A 14,827-nucleotide genomic window follows, 5' to 3' on the forward strand; every position below is an offset into this window, starting at 1 on the left:
TTTTTGTGTGCCATTTAAGAACCCTAATAAAGAGTCCATATATTTTGTGGTCATTATTAGTTCAAATTTGTATTACACCAAAAGCACTGTTCTCAGAGCAGCAGTTTTTCCAAAAGGTGGTCTCAGTACAGAAATCCCAAATATTTTACTTCTCTGTTACTACTTCTCTTTTTAAGGCCTTATGTCTTGAACCTTACAGTACCTTTAGTGAAACACTCTCATTATACATAAGTAATACACAATAGTGTTCTCCCTGGCTCTTTATAATGAAAAGGGTGTTTCAAAATGTCCATGTGTGGACAATGAGTAATTCCAAAACTAAAGACAATTTCTAACACATAACTGGGATAAGTATAATAAATGAAGTGCACCTTTTATTGCAAGAAGTGTGAATTTGTAGACTTGTTTTTCCCAAAAAAAGAACCTGAATGTGAACACTTCTAGTAAAACACACTACTTTAGTCCTGGAGTCAGAAAGGATGCGTTAATAAAATAGCATTATGACAGGAGAAAATAATTGTTTTTGGGTAAATAACCTCAGAAGGGTGTGGTGAGTAGCTTGCCGATGATATTGTGGATGTGCTACATATAATGGTGCAGCTCTCTGGCTGAAGACATGAAAATACACAGGGTTCCCTAGTTCTGTTTACCATAATTTATGCAGCTCTCTAAGCCTGCAAGTATTTAGTACAGCAAATTACTGGCCTGTGCAGAATCTATCGGTCGCTACCACTTATCTGGGTGAATTTAATTAGGAAAACAACCTTTCAAGGATAGTGGGGCTTCAGTTTAAATAGAAACACAACTCCATGTGGAATGACCTCTCCCCATACTTCAGAGCTAAACAAGCAGCATATGATTGGAAATAGCCACTGCAAAATATTCATCCTTTATGAAGAGTTGTGCTTTATATTTTAATTTAATGTTCAGAAAGGTGTCAAAGTATTTTAATGTCAACCTACCATGTCAGTCAGCACCAACCACATCAACCCTAAACTGAGTTTCACCGGCTATGAATGCAGAAAGAGAAATTACACTCTGAATTAGATGTTGGTGATAGTGAAATATCTCCTAACTTCTGAAATGTGGAGGACAATCCGCCAGTGAAATTCTCTCCATCTTACTATCATTATAGCGAAGGAAAGTCTGCCTTTGGAGTTCTCTCTAGTTGTGACACCTTTTACAGAATTACAGTGATCTGCCAACACTACTCAACTCTAGCTCATGCCCAAGACCACTTATGAAGTACAAATATTCAACGCTATGGTTTTTGCATTTGTAGGGGTTGGAAAGGTTGATATTCGACACCATTATATCTATGGGCTAAAATAAAAGGTGGGATCTGGTGCATATTGCGGCGCTGTTAGACTCTAAAAGATGTTTAACAAGTGTTAACTATGTCATGCAGTAGAAAATAATTAAAAATGTGAGAAAGCAAAAGAAGTATCAGAGGCAGACAATTCCACTGAGGTGCTATTTTGCAATATACAAAATATCTGTCAAGTTTCTGTAAAACTTCCCTAGGTAATTTGAAAACTGGAGACTGGACATGTTTTTTACAGCATCATTTTAATTTCTTTTGAGAAAAAGGATATTTTCGTGCATATCTTGCAGATCCATCAGTGTATATACTATTTTCAACTGCTAGACAGTGCCCATCTCCCCTAGACATAACTAATACACCAGGAAGCCAAGAACATCAAAGCAGTCATCTGGAGCATTAGAAAATAAATTCTAAAGTACCAAGGCAAGCTTACCTAAGCAACAAAACGCAAACAAAGGGTGCTCATGGTTGTAATTTTATGGTCAACCTTTATGCAATAGTGCGCTCGTAGGGTCTCGTTGTATTGTAATTGCATTTATATACTGGTTTATATATCATATGAGGAGCAAAAGTACATTAACAGTCAGGTGCCCCCTACCTCAAGGAAGGGTGATTAGCCAAAGGGTGTTGAGTGGCAGCGTGGTCTACGTGGAAAGCATTATGGTGCTTTGCATGAATGACCTAAGTGGTGCACTTATCTTGTATTAGCTTGCAGCTTTTAGGTGAGTAGTGGCAGGAATAGGAAGGAGAGGTAGAGCAAGTGCCCTTTACATCAATTTACTGTTGTGGATGAGTGAGTAATCTCTAATATTCACTACAGAGGCAGAGGATCAGCCTATGGAATGCACTGGATTCAGGCAGTCATGACAAATTTTCTGTATAATTTTCTGGCAGAAGGTGATTGCACTGCACTGCATTGCGCGAGCAGGGACATCTTTATGATTTTGAGGGGCCTGGGCCAACCGTATTTTGGGAGCCCTTGTTTGGCACAGCTTTTAATTTATGATCCAATTACAGCTCTTTCACGCACTCGTTGGCCCGGTCACTGACAGTGCAAAGGCACACTTGCCCGAATTCTAAATGTGTTTACATTTAGAATTCAAGGATAGTGACAAGTGTTTCCAATATTGTAACAAAGCAGCAGCTCACTAATATTATTGCAAATATTCTCTGTGACACTCTAACATTTCTGATATATGAGGTTCTGTTTTGATATAAAATATATTTTTTATGGATGTTGCATGAAACAAACACTGCAAAATGTCTGTAATAAAGTCACACATCATCAGCATTAAGAATATATTAAACAAAAACGGTATTTAAAGCAATCTGTTTATGAATTATTCAAGGTCATCAGGGCAAGACTCTCTGCAGGACTGAGCCAGCTCTATCCGGAGTCCCTAACAGGGCCGAAGCCTAAATGAGCCCATTCAGGAGCAATGGCGAGCAATCAAAGACATGCACAGGTGAAATGCAGCCGTACTAAGGCCCATATTTATGGAAGGTTAGTGCCGCCTTAGCATCATTAATTTTGATGCTAAAACAGCGCTAACTTAACTCCATATTTATATTTTGAAATTATTGGAGATAGCGCCATTTCTAGGAAGCGCCAACCCACCTTGCGTCAATGAGATTTAAGGTAGGCGTTCCCTTCCTAAAAATGGCGCTAGCCCCCAAGTGCCACATTTAACTCCCGGCGCAGAAACCGCATGCGGTGGGAGGTGGACCAAAATGATTGTGCTAAGTCCTCTTAGCACCAATTATTTAACGCCTGGTCAGACCAGGCGTTAAAGTGAAGGTAGGCCTATTTCCATGGGAACACACTATGGAATGGGCACAAAGATGCCCACTCTAAACCCCAGCAACACCACCACCCACACCACAGGGACACTACTGGAGGAGGGAGCCCATCCCAGGTAAGTTGCGGGGTGCGGGTAAGTGTTTGTGTATGTGTGTGGTGTGCCACTGGGGGCCTCTTACATGGAGCCCCTTGCTTGGCACTGTGTATGCAGGGCTTGCTCAGGGGACACCGGTCCCCTGTGGTGGGCATTGGGGTGGTGGTAATGACTCATTTTTGCCTGCCTGTGCATCAAAAACTGACGTCAGGCAGATTAGCGGCAGAAATGTTGCTGCTAACCAGCCTAACATCATTTCTGACCCACTAATGCCATTGCCCCTTACGGCATCCCCCATAAGCTAGCATCTTTTTTTGTGACCCTAGCCATTCTTTAGCACCATTGTGCGTCATTTCATAAATATGGTGCACGGATGGCTTTAAGGAATGGCGTTAGGCAGGGTTAAAAAACATTATGCACAACTGAGCTAGCGCAATTGTTTTATTGGCCTAAATGATCTCCCAAAACTACCCAGGTGATGGAGAGGAGTGGCACATCATCGGTTACAGGTAGCCAGAGGTAAAGACCAATGGGCATCCACTGCCATCATCATAATGATGTTACAAGTCTGTCAAGGAGTGATGAAGAGTTATCTACAGCTATGCAGAGGATAAACCAAGCCCTAATGAATGCACTTTAGAGTAACCCTGTGAATGATAGAGTTGTAATCTGCAAATATGCACTGGATACAAGCAACAAGGAAAAAGTAGAGAAAGTAAAGAAATGAGACAAACGTGTCGAGAAGGCTGTGTCGCAATGCCCGGCTTGAACAAATTAAATGCACACTTTTGACATTGAGAAGAAAAGGTGCCAGGCTGAATTTCAGCCGTTGGTTGCTTGAGTACACGAAGGAGAGTCAGATAAGCAGGCCATGGTCTTCACTGGTCATGGGAGGCTGGGAAGAAGGCCAGTAAGGTGCTTTCTGGAGAAACTGAGGAGTGACTCACAGTATACTGAGCAGGAAAAATGCCTAGTATGAGTTGTCTAGAAGTAACAGTGGAATGGCCTCTGGCATACACCAGTTACAGGCAGCCAGGATAGGTCTGCGATGGAGACAATCCATTGGCAACCTGGTAGCAACAACATAGCAGGTAGAAGCCTATATGTTGCTCTCGGCACTAATAGTGTTGGTAGTAGGGTTATGTTGGTGAAGAAAAACCTATTTGAGGGGAATGCGTTTAAAGATGGATAGGACGAGGAAGGTGAGGCCCAAGGGTTCTGGCCCTGGACCCTCCTAGGTCCTAACATTTCCAAACATTGAAGAAACCAAAGGAAGATGCCCTAATCTTTCTGTCTTTCACAAGGGTTTCTGGGTTGAACACACTTGTAGGAAGTGTTAATTAAAGGTATGGCATTGCAAGGTGGAGCAATCAACTAAAGTTGATGCAGGGGAGGAAGGGGAAACAAAGGTTTGGATGGACTGAGTGTGAATGGTGAATTAGTCTCATATAGGACATAACAAAACCCACTGCTGGAGGGCTCAGCAACACACAGGTCCGGCATCAAAAAGTGGGACTCAATAAAGGGTATACTACAACAAATACATTTAATCTAATACAGTTGGTGTAATGCTTAAATCAAAATATTCAGGGTGTAGTCTACTGTTAACATCAGAAACAGGGACAGACAGGAGCATGGGGCAGACTAATGTCTCTCCCTCTCCTTGACCAGCTCAAGATGGTGCCTAGGTTTGATCAAAACCAAGGTAGTTTTGTGGAACAGGGACGCAAATGAGGTGGAGAAGTCATACTCAACTTGATGGATTCCATGCAGGACTACTAAAAAGCCAATGAATTGAGGGTTCTATGCCACACTTTCGACATGAAACATAAAGAGCACCACTACCTTTAGTTATGGCAGGATTCTGTGTGTTTGCTTGGAATTAGGAAAGTTAAGGAAATTGGCATTCTTCACAGAACTTTGCTTAACAAATCCGTATTTTTGTTAGAGCTATGATTCTGGGAAGACAAATTATAAATGGAGATGATTTCCAGTCTTCAGCTCTGCTGAAAGGAAAATTGGTTTTCAGCAGAGCAGAGGGCTGGAGGCAGATGGAAGCTTTGATTTTCAACAAATTCATGTTGTTTTTTTCTTTGCTCAGCTTTCCTAATGTGACATCAGGACTCTGAGATGAGCTGGGAAAGGTGGTGTGAGGTGTCACTGATAGACACTTAGCCCATGGCACTTCAGGGCTTAAACCAAAATGGACCTGGGCTGACTCTATCAATTATGCTCCCCGGCATCATCAGTGGAAGGATCGTCACAATGATGTCACTGCCCTCAGCGCTGTGAAATATATAACCTGCCAAATGTTGGCTCAAACTCCCAGTCCCTGCGAATTAGGTGCAAATTAGGTGAGTAAACCACTGGCTGCCTAACCTTAACATGATGAGTGTCTGTAAGGCTGATCTTTTTCCTTTTCTCAACCTAACACTCATGATGCTTTAGAAAATTGGGGGGTTGGGATTCCTAACTCCTGCACTAACAGGCCACCACTGGTATTTAGGCTATAGAGGAGTAAGAAAAAATACAAATCATACCGCATCCGGTACTAACTTTTAATATTGGCTTGCCCACTGTGCTGTCCACTACTGTGGTCACTAATTACAGACCGGCCCAGCCAGAGCTGAGCACCTGTGGAGTACACGGTGCTAAAATCGTTGCTGCCAATGAGAGGTAGGCTCTGGTCCACCTTAATCAGATTAGTCATTGTTAGACCTGGCATCCTTGGCGTGGTCTCCCCTGTCCTTTTGCCTCTGCATCCTGTGTTTTTGAATGTGTGATGGACTTTGTTTTTGCTGGTTTTGGTACTCTGGGCACTTTACCACTGCTGACCTTTGCTAAAGTGCAAGTGCTCTCTGTGTAAACTGTATGTGTAATTGGTTTTTCCATGATTGGCACATTTCATGTACTAGCATGTCCCTAGTAAAGTGCACTAGAGGTGCCCAAAAATGCTACTAGTGGGCCTGAGGCACTGATTGTGCACACCCACATGTGTAGTCCTTTAGACATGGCTCAGACCTGCCAATGCAGTGTCTGTGTATGCAGTTGTAAACTGCCAATTCCACCTGACAAATGTACCCACTTGCCAGGCACAAACCATCCATTTTTGTACATGTAAGGCATCCCTAAGGTAGGCCCTCGGTAGCTCCATGGGCAGTGTGCAGTGTATGTTTAAGATAGGACATGTACTGATGTGTTTTACACGTTCTGACAGTGAAATACTGTCAAATTCGGTTTTCACTGTGGCAAGGCCTATCTCTCTCATAGGTTAACATGGGGGGCTGCCTTTGAATATGTTTTAAGTGCAGTTTCCCTTTGGGAGCAGACAGAGGTCTGGAGTCTGGGGTCTCTGAACTCACAATTTAAAAATACATTTTTGGTAGAAGTTGTTTTTTAGATTTTCTGTTTGAAAATGCCACTTTTAGAAAGTGTCCATTTTCTTGCTTAACCATTCTCTGCCTGTGCCTGCTTGTGTATTCCATGTCTGGGTCAGACTGACAGTTGGGCTGTATGTGAATCTCCACTAGACAGTGATGCAAAGGGAGCTTGGGTGTAGCCTGCATTTCCTGATTAGTCTCCTGGGCTAGAGTGGGGAGGGAGGAGTTGACACTTATACCTGAATGGTGCCTGCCCTACCACAATGCAGTCTCCAACCCCCTGGTGTGTGTCTGGGGCCAGACCTGGGCAAGGGGGGATCTTGTGAACAACAGAGACTTTCCTTTGAAGTTTGCCTACTTAAAAGGCATAAAGGAGTATAAGTAGTGGACCCAAACCCCCAGATATTTAGATTATTTCTGGAGTCAAGAGGAACCTCTGCCAAGGAGAAGAGCTGAAGGAGGTGTACTGCCCCTTTGCCTGTGACTGTGCTTTGCTGGGTTGGCCTGCAGTTTGAGGTATAATCCTACTTGTGAAGAGTCTCCAAGGGCTTGGACTGAGCTTGGACTGAGCTTGGCTCCTGTTTTGAAGTCTAAGGGCCATCAAAGACTTTCTCTACCAGCACCTGGTCTCTCTTGCTGAGACTCCTATCCTGCTACATGGTGTCCTCTCCAGTCCCTGGGCCTTTGGAAGGTGAAGCTGGTGGAACCAAGACTGAAATCCATGCACAGGAGCCATGCGGGAAAAAGTTTGATGCACCACCCGCAACGCGGCTGTAAAAACGATGCATTACCTGCATCGCAGCTGAGATATCGATGCACCGCCTGCATCGCAGCTGGGAAATCGATGCATCACCAACATTGCGGCTGGAGAAACGACGCAACATCTGCTTGTGGCTGCTGAAATCAATGCAAACCCCAGGCAGAGCTGTTCCTCATCACCGTGCAGCCGGATTTAACATGCATCGTAGCTGGGCGTCAAAATCAATGTGAACCTGCCCTGACCCGAGGTTGCCTGAATAGAAATGGACACATAGTTCTCTTGCAGGACAGAAAAATGACACATCGCCAACCTGACCGGAGAAGAAACATCGCACGGCCTCACTTGTGAGTAAGGAGTTGACGCACCACTGACCTTTCCGACACACACTCGGCTTTATTTTTGACGCAAACCAGGTACTTTGTGTATCATCAACACATCCATTGTTTTTTTATGGAGTAAGACTCATTTTTATAATTTAAAAATTCATAACATTACTTGTGTATGTTGGATTTTTGTCATTTTGGTCTTGTTTGATTTAGATAAATATTGGCTATTTTTCTAAACCTGTGTGGTGTCTATTTTGCGGTGTCTTATGTATTACTGTGTGTGTTGGCACAAATACTTTACACATTGCCTTTGAGATAAGCCTGACTGCTTGTGCCAAGCTACCAAGGGGGTACGCAGGGGTTATCTTAAGTGTTTATCTCCATTGCCCTGACTAGAGTAAGGGACCATGCTTGGACAGTGTGCAAACTGACTGCCAACTAGAGATCCACTTCTAACAGTCATTAAGTCCACTAGAATCTGGGAATACTCTCTTGAAAAGGACCTGGTATATCTGGATCCGTGCAGGTATGCCCCATTTTAAGGGAGAAAACTTACATTCACTGTGTTTTTTATTCAGGGATACCAGCTGCATTTGTGCACTTGAGTAACCCCACACCAAAAACAAATGCAATTGTGATCAGGTTGTTAGCTTCAAAGTTGTTTGGGGCCATTTTACTAGCTTAAATATGATCCAAATTAATTCTGACTTTTAACTGCCAACATCTACTTTTTCTCAACCACAGATTGGAAGATCTAAATTTAGGAGTAGTTTTCTGTCAGGTGCTACAATAGCTACATGCTGCATGTCCTTCACATTCAGCAAACATATAAGAGTGTTTATATATTAAAGACAAGGGTTTTGTTTACAAAGTTGCTGGAAAGGGTGAGGCATTGACCACACCCAATAAATACAGATATGTTAGGGTGCGGTATTTACTGTGTGCTGTTATACTTAGTTTTCTCTGAAAAATAAGGAATTACATGAGGAGCTGATATTTCTTGCATCGAATTCCACTCGTACTGAAACTTACAGCATATTTTCATGGACACCCATGGCTTGTGACTGGTGACAGCTTGCACTGCCTTTGCAACTCCTGGCCTCAGAGCTGACAAAATCAGTGCAGGGAACACAGTGGAAGCTCGTTCGGTTGTGCTCCATTCTCTTACTTTTCTGTCAATTTGTCTATTGAACTAATGGTGAACAATATTACATTAATCACAATTAGTATAATAAAAAATGGATTACAATTTGCTGGGATTTGACCTTCCCTGGCAGCTGAGGTAAGAAGCAAACTGCTTTTAAATGTATATTGGGGTAGAATGCTTGAAGGTGAGAGTGTGTTTACCCGAGAGAGTGTGTAAGTGTGAATGTGAGTGTATGTGCAAACGTGTGTGATTGAAAGTGAGGATTGAAAAAGTGCAACACCTTTTAGCTATCCACCAATGCATAGATGTTGCTAGTATGCAAACTACGACTATTTCCACAATTACTGACCCAATTATGGTAGATTGCAGAGGAATAAAAAGCTTTGGGTGATCTCCCTCAAAGAAAGTATCCTTTGATCAAGAAAAACTAAACACATTTTCCCAGACGCACGTACATAGATATAGCCACCTAAGAGTTGAAAAGTGTGATTTGTTCTATTTTCAACTGCCCAGTCTTTCCCAACACCTACCATTGCCGCATCCAAATTCAGTGCCAGAGATTTAGCTTCATAATTCCTGGTAAAGTGTCTGCTGATGTAACCACTCAGCGCAATCCTCTTCAATCCCTTCACCAACTTTAATGCTCACTATTTAAATACTACCCATCTAAGAGTATCATTTAGAATTTGGCAGGCAGGGTATTCTGCAAAACATGGTGGCTATCCCGTCTGAGGTAATTGGAGTACCACTGACTATAAAGCACCTGTAATTTGGGGCCATATGTACAAACACATTTTCCCATAGACACAGAATGGGCAAAACTGCTTGCTGCATCTGGCCCTTGGTGCGCAGGACATCTGCCATGTTTTAACAAGGAATTATGGGGGTCATTCCGACCCTGGGGGCCATGACCAACGGAAAGCACCGCCAACAGGCTGGCAGTGCTTTCCTGCCCATTCTGACCGCGGCAGTAAAGCCGAGGTCAGAAAAGGGGATCCGGCGGTTTCCCGCCGGATTACCCCTGGCTGGGCTGAATCTCCATGGCGGCGCTGCTTGCAGCGCCGCCATGGAGATTCTGACCCCCTTCCCGCCATCCTGTTTCTGGCGGTTTCTGGTGGCATGGGCAGTGCAGGGGCCCCCTAACAGGGCCCCAGCATGATTTTCACTGTCTGCTTAGCAGACAGTGAAAATCGCGACGGGTGCAACTGCACCCGTCGCACCCCTGCAACACCGCCGGCTCCATTCGGAGCCAGCTCCTGTGTTGCAGGGCCTTCCACGCTGGGCCGGCGGGCACTCCTTTGGCGGGTGCCCGCCGGCCCAGCGGGAAAGACAGAATGGCCACCGCGGTCTTTTGACCGCGGTGCGGCCAGGTGGCCGTGACCGCATGGCGGGCGGCTACTGCCGTCTGCCGCGGTCAGAATGACCGCCTATGTCTCACAAACTGTAAATAAAGATTTGTACTCTTTTCCTCCTAATTTTACTAAAGACATGTGGCCACCACAAATCAGTAAAATCTGCCGTTGCCGCATCTGCCCTCTTTAAATCACCAAACTATTCACACTTACTCTACTGATTTTCACACGCCTTTCCTCCTTTCTCAGTTAATCACCGACAGCTAATCCTCCTTCTCCTGCTATCATCCATTCTTTCTGTAGCTCAACTCCAAACACCTAAATGCTCAAACGTCTAGACACAAAATGGCTTGAAAATGTTTCTCCTCTAGGCAAAGGGGTTGGAGTCTGGTAGGAGTAGTGATATGAACTGGTGTGAGTTTAGAAGTGGGTTGGGGTAGAACAGTGCATCAACACTTCACCTTTCATGTATTGCAAGGGAAACACTATGTAGGAGGCCTAATATACCAAATAGTCAGCAGCATTGCAGTGTGAAAGAAAATGGTCACTAGGAGTTAGCCTGCAGAAGTCTAATACATTATGATTATCAAAAATATTGCAAGCAGCAAAAACATTCTTAGTAAGATTCACAATGTAAATGGACCAGCGCTTCGCCATCCGTTGGAGCATATAATGCTAAATTCGCTTTAATTTTCATGTTCTTTTATATGATTTCCATACTGCAGAAAGTGAAGGAAAGAACCAGGGACGTCTCTTCCGCTATGGCAGAGGAGAGTCAAACAGCCCCCTTCCTCCCTCCACCGCCAGCAGCAGGAGCTGCAAACGTTTTGTAGTAAAAACATAATAAACTGTTTATTATGTTTTTACTATAAAAGTGGGCAAGCCATGGGCGTGACGGGAACAGAGGAGGAGTACACAGCACTTCCTCTCAGTGTGCATGTATGTTTGGCCGGACGTCTCAGTGCGGGCCAAACATACATGCGCAATAGGCTGTCTCGAACCCGGCACTGCCTTGCTGGGTTGGAGAAAACAGGCAGAAGCTCCCATTCTGCCTCGGAGCGCCCTGGCTGGGCACTCTGTCCAATCCTACTGCTGCTTTCATGCTGCCAGCGTCATGAAAGCAGCAGTATGATAGGACGCAGGGCAGGCTGGGAGCCTGTGCCTGCAACGACAGAGCACAGCAGAGCAAAGGTGATGGAGCGGTGCGGCGCAGAAAAAAGGTATGTTTTACTTTTATTATTTTTATTTTTTGGGTGGGTCTCCTGACCCCTCTGCCCGCCACACACCGCCCACCCCTTTTCCCTCTTGTGAGCTGTGCCTGGAAAGAACATGTGATTAAACTGAAACTCAAGATACCCCGAACAACTGGGTGCCTAGCTCTTCTTTTAGGAAGAACGTGCAAAGTCTTTGAGAAGGAAATAGGGTGGGGTACGAGAGACAGCTGACCACTAAATCAGTGGTGTCTCACTTGTCTCTGACAAATTCAAAACGAGGCTACGCTTACTTAAACAGCCAGGCTAAATTTGCGATGTACAACACTGAAATACAAAACAGCAGTATGTTAAAAATGCATGGTGACGTGCAATAATGCAAAAGTTCAATGGATGTAATCTAACCCTCTCAAGATGACATTCATAATTATTGTGTTTCCCCTTTTCTTCATAATTGTTAGAATCATCAGCAATTCCAGGAGATATAGAATGGGCAACACATTTATCCGTTTAAGCGCACGCAGTGCTTAATTTGTGTTGGTGGTTTCCGGTGCTGGGCACCGGCACTTATTTTTGAAGACCAGCACTTTTTTGTTCTGCCCTAAGCATTTACTGTGAGCAAAAGACACTTATGGGAAAGATGGAGGAAGAGAAAAACAAAAAAGCGTCCCAAAGGGAGAAAGCAGAAAGGTGGAAGAGTGAGAAGCAGGGAGTGGATGTAAATGGATGGCTTCAGGAAAACACCGCCTCAGTATTCCGTGCTCGCACATTCAGGGGCATATTTATACTCTGCTTGCGCCGAATGTGTGTCAAAAATTTTGACGCACATTTGGCGCAAACCCTGCCCCATATTTATACTTTGACGCACAACCCCGCGGACGTCAAAATCCCACCATGTGCGTCATTTTTGGGAAGGGGGAACCTGCCATGCGTTAATGATATGCAAGGTAGGCGTTCCCTTCCAAAAAATGACTTTAAGGCCTGTGCGCCTTATTTATACTTTGGCGTCATTTTGACGCACAGGAGGGGATGGGCCTTAAAAAACGGGGCACAGCCTGTTGTGCGCCGTTTTTTAACGTCTGGGTCAGAGCAGGCGTTAAGGGACCTGTGGGCTCGGAAGGAGCTCAGAGGTGCCCTCCCCTGCCCCCAGGGACACCCCCTGCCACCCTTGCCCATCCCAGGAGGGCACACAAGGATGGGGGGACCCATCCCAGGGAATTTGAGGTAAGTTGGGGTAAGAATTATTTTTCTTTTTTTTTTAAGTGGCATAGGGGGGCCAGATTTGGGCCCCCCTACATGCCACTGTGCCCAATGACCATGCCCAGGGGGCATATGTCCCCCTGGCATGGCCACTGGGCAAGGGGGCATGACTCCTGTCTTTGGTAAGACAGGAGTCATGTCAATGGGGGTTGGGTGTAAAAAAAAATGGTGCAAGTCCGGTTTGAGGCCTGATTTTTGCCTCAGACCTGACTTGCACCATTTTTTGACACACAACCCCCATTTTCCCATACGCTGGCGCGGCCTGGTGTGGGTCATTTATTTTTACGCAGACCAGTCCGCAGCGCCGGCTAACATCATTCTATAAATAAGGCGCCCGCATGGTGCGTTGGAATGACGTTAGCCGGCGGTAAAAGTTTTGACGCACAACTGCATTGGCGCAGTTGTGCGTCAAAAAGTATAAATATGGCCCTCAGTGTGTCGAAGAGCACCTTGGGCACTGGCATGATTTTATTTACAAATTAAGCACTGAACGCACTGGACAATGCATAGGCTCAGAACAATTAAAAAATAAATTATTAACATAACAAAGAAAACTGGCATCATTATTTCATAAGTCTTTATCTCCAATTTTCCAAATAATCCAGATAGTCAGGAACAGATTGGACTCCAATTCGTTTTTAAGGCATATTTAAGTTAATTTACTTTTTTAACATTACTCTTGATGTGATGTATTTGTTCATGGATGCTAAAGAAGTGTTAGGTATGTGTGTAAAACATTCTGACCCTAGTTTGGCACAAGCACCTCCCTTGAATGTGGGGACAAGTTTCATGGCCATTCTATTCTTAAAGAGCATGTTCTTTTGAGTGTCTAGTAGATCAGCTACCAGGTCTGGAGAGATAAAGCACTTAACTTTTGCACTGGAAATGTCCTCTTTTATATTTGCATCTATACATGTTTGATGGACCACCTATCCTATACCATAATTAGAAAACATAACAAAGAAAGACATGTCTTAGAGTAAGCAAAGGTAAGCTTTTTACCACACATGAATAAGCATACTACTCTCCAACACAGCACTTTTGAAGCAACTTTCCAGAGAGATAGGGGGTTTCAAAGGGAGTCATATAGTTGGCTATGGTCTCCAGAATACTGTTACACTCACTATGTGGCATAAAGATGCTCAGTTGTTTGGATCTAAATGTTCAGATTACCACCGTTCTCTGACTTAGGAAAGTGAATAGTGTCTGAAAAGAATCAGCCAATTATAATAAGTATACTATGTGGTGGTACTGGTACAATCAGTCAAATGGTGTCCGTGATAGGAAAAATCAAGGCAAATCTCATTTTGGCTAGTGGGCACTCCAATTAAAGGCATCTTAATCCAGACACTGGGGGCAAGTGCGTGCAACCCCATCAGGAAGAAGGATTCCTGGTTTAGTGGTATTTCTCTTGAAACAGCATATAGGAAATGTTCTGGTAAACAGATAGGCAACTCTGTTCAAGGGCATTCCAATAGCACTCCATTCTACAGCCAGGTGATTTACCATCAAGAGCCAGAGGCTGAGGACAGTGTCAATCAATCACTTTGGATGGAGGTGGTAATGATAAGAGGTAATGCAGCTTCTGGGAACCAGAGTAAGTGGGATGACTCACCTCGGGGATGGATGGGGCTGACTGGCATTGGGCATCCTGTCTAGTTGCAGGAGGAGAGGCAGGAGCAATTCCAGCAGGTGATCCTAGTCTAGGCCTCAAATCAGGTCCTGGGATGGGAACTGGTGGGCAGGCATCTTGTGGGGGCGCTGCATGATGGCAATGAAAGGAGTGGACCCATGTCAGTAAACAGCCGCAATTCACGGCTGTGTTGGTGATGAGCTGCATAAGATAGGTCCCGTCCACAAGGGCTGCATGGCGGAATTCCTTTGGTACCCCTTAACGTAGATCCAGTCAACTGGACCAGAATAGTCAATCCGCTGGTACAGACAGGTTTAAAACAAACATCATAGGGTGTCCTATGCCTATTTTGCAGAGGTTCATTTTAGTTTTTAGAGGTTGAATGATCTGATTGACCACAAAGCTAAAGGCGAAGAATGTGGTCATTTCAGTGAGGTTCCAGAACAGATTATTCTTAAGAGTGTTTTATTGCCGTCAGCCTCCCTGCTGGCTCGGAGTGACAGGCAGAGTGAAAGTGTTGTTTCATCCGTCAAACACTC

The sequence above is a fragment of the Pleurodeles waltl genome, chromosome 3_1 (genome assembly GCF_031143425.1).
Source record: "Pleurodeles waltl isolate 20211129_DDA chromosome 3_1, aPleWal1.hap1.20221129, whole genome shotgun sequence".
In the NCBI taxonomy this organism is placed as follows: domain Eukaryota; kingdom Metazoa; phylum Chordata; class Amphibia; order Caudata; family Salamandridae; genus Pleurodeles; species Pleurodeles waltl.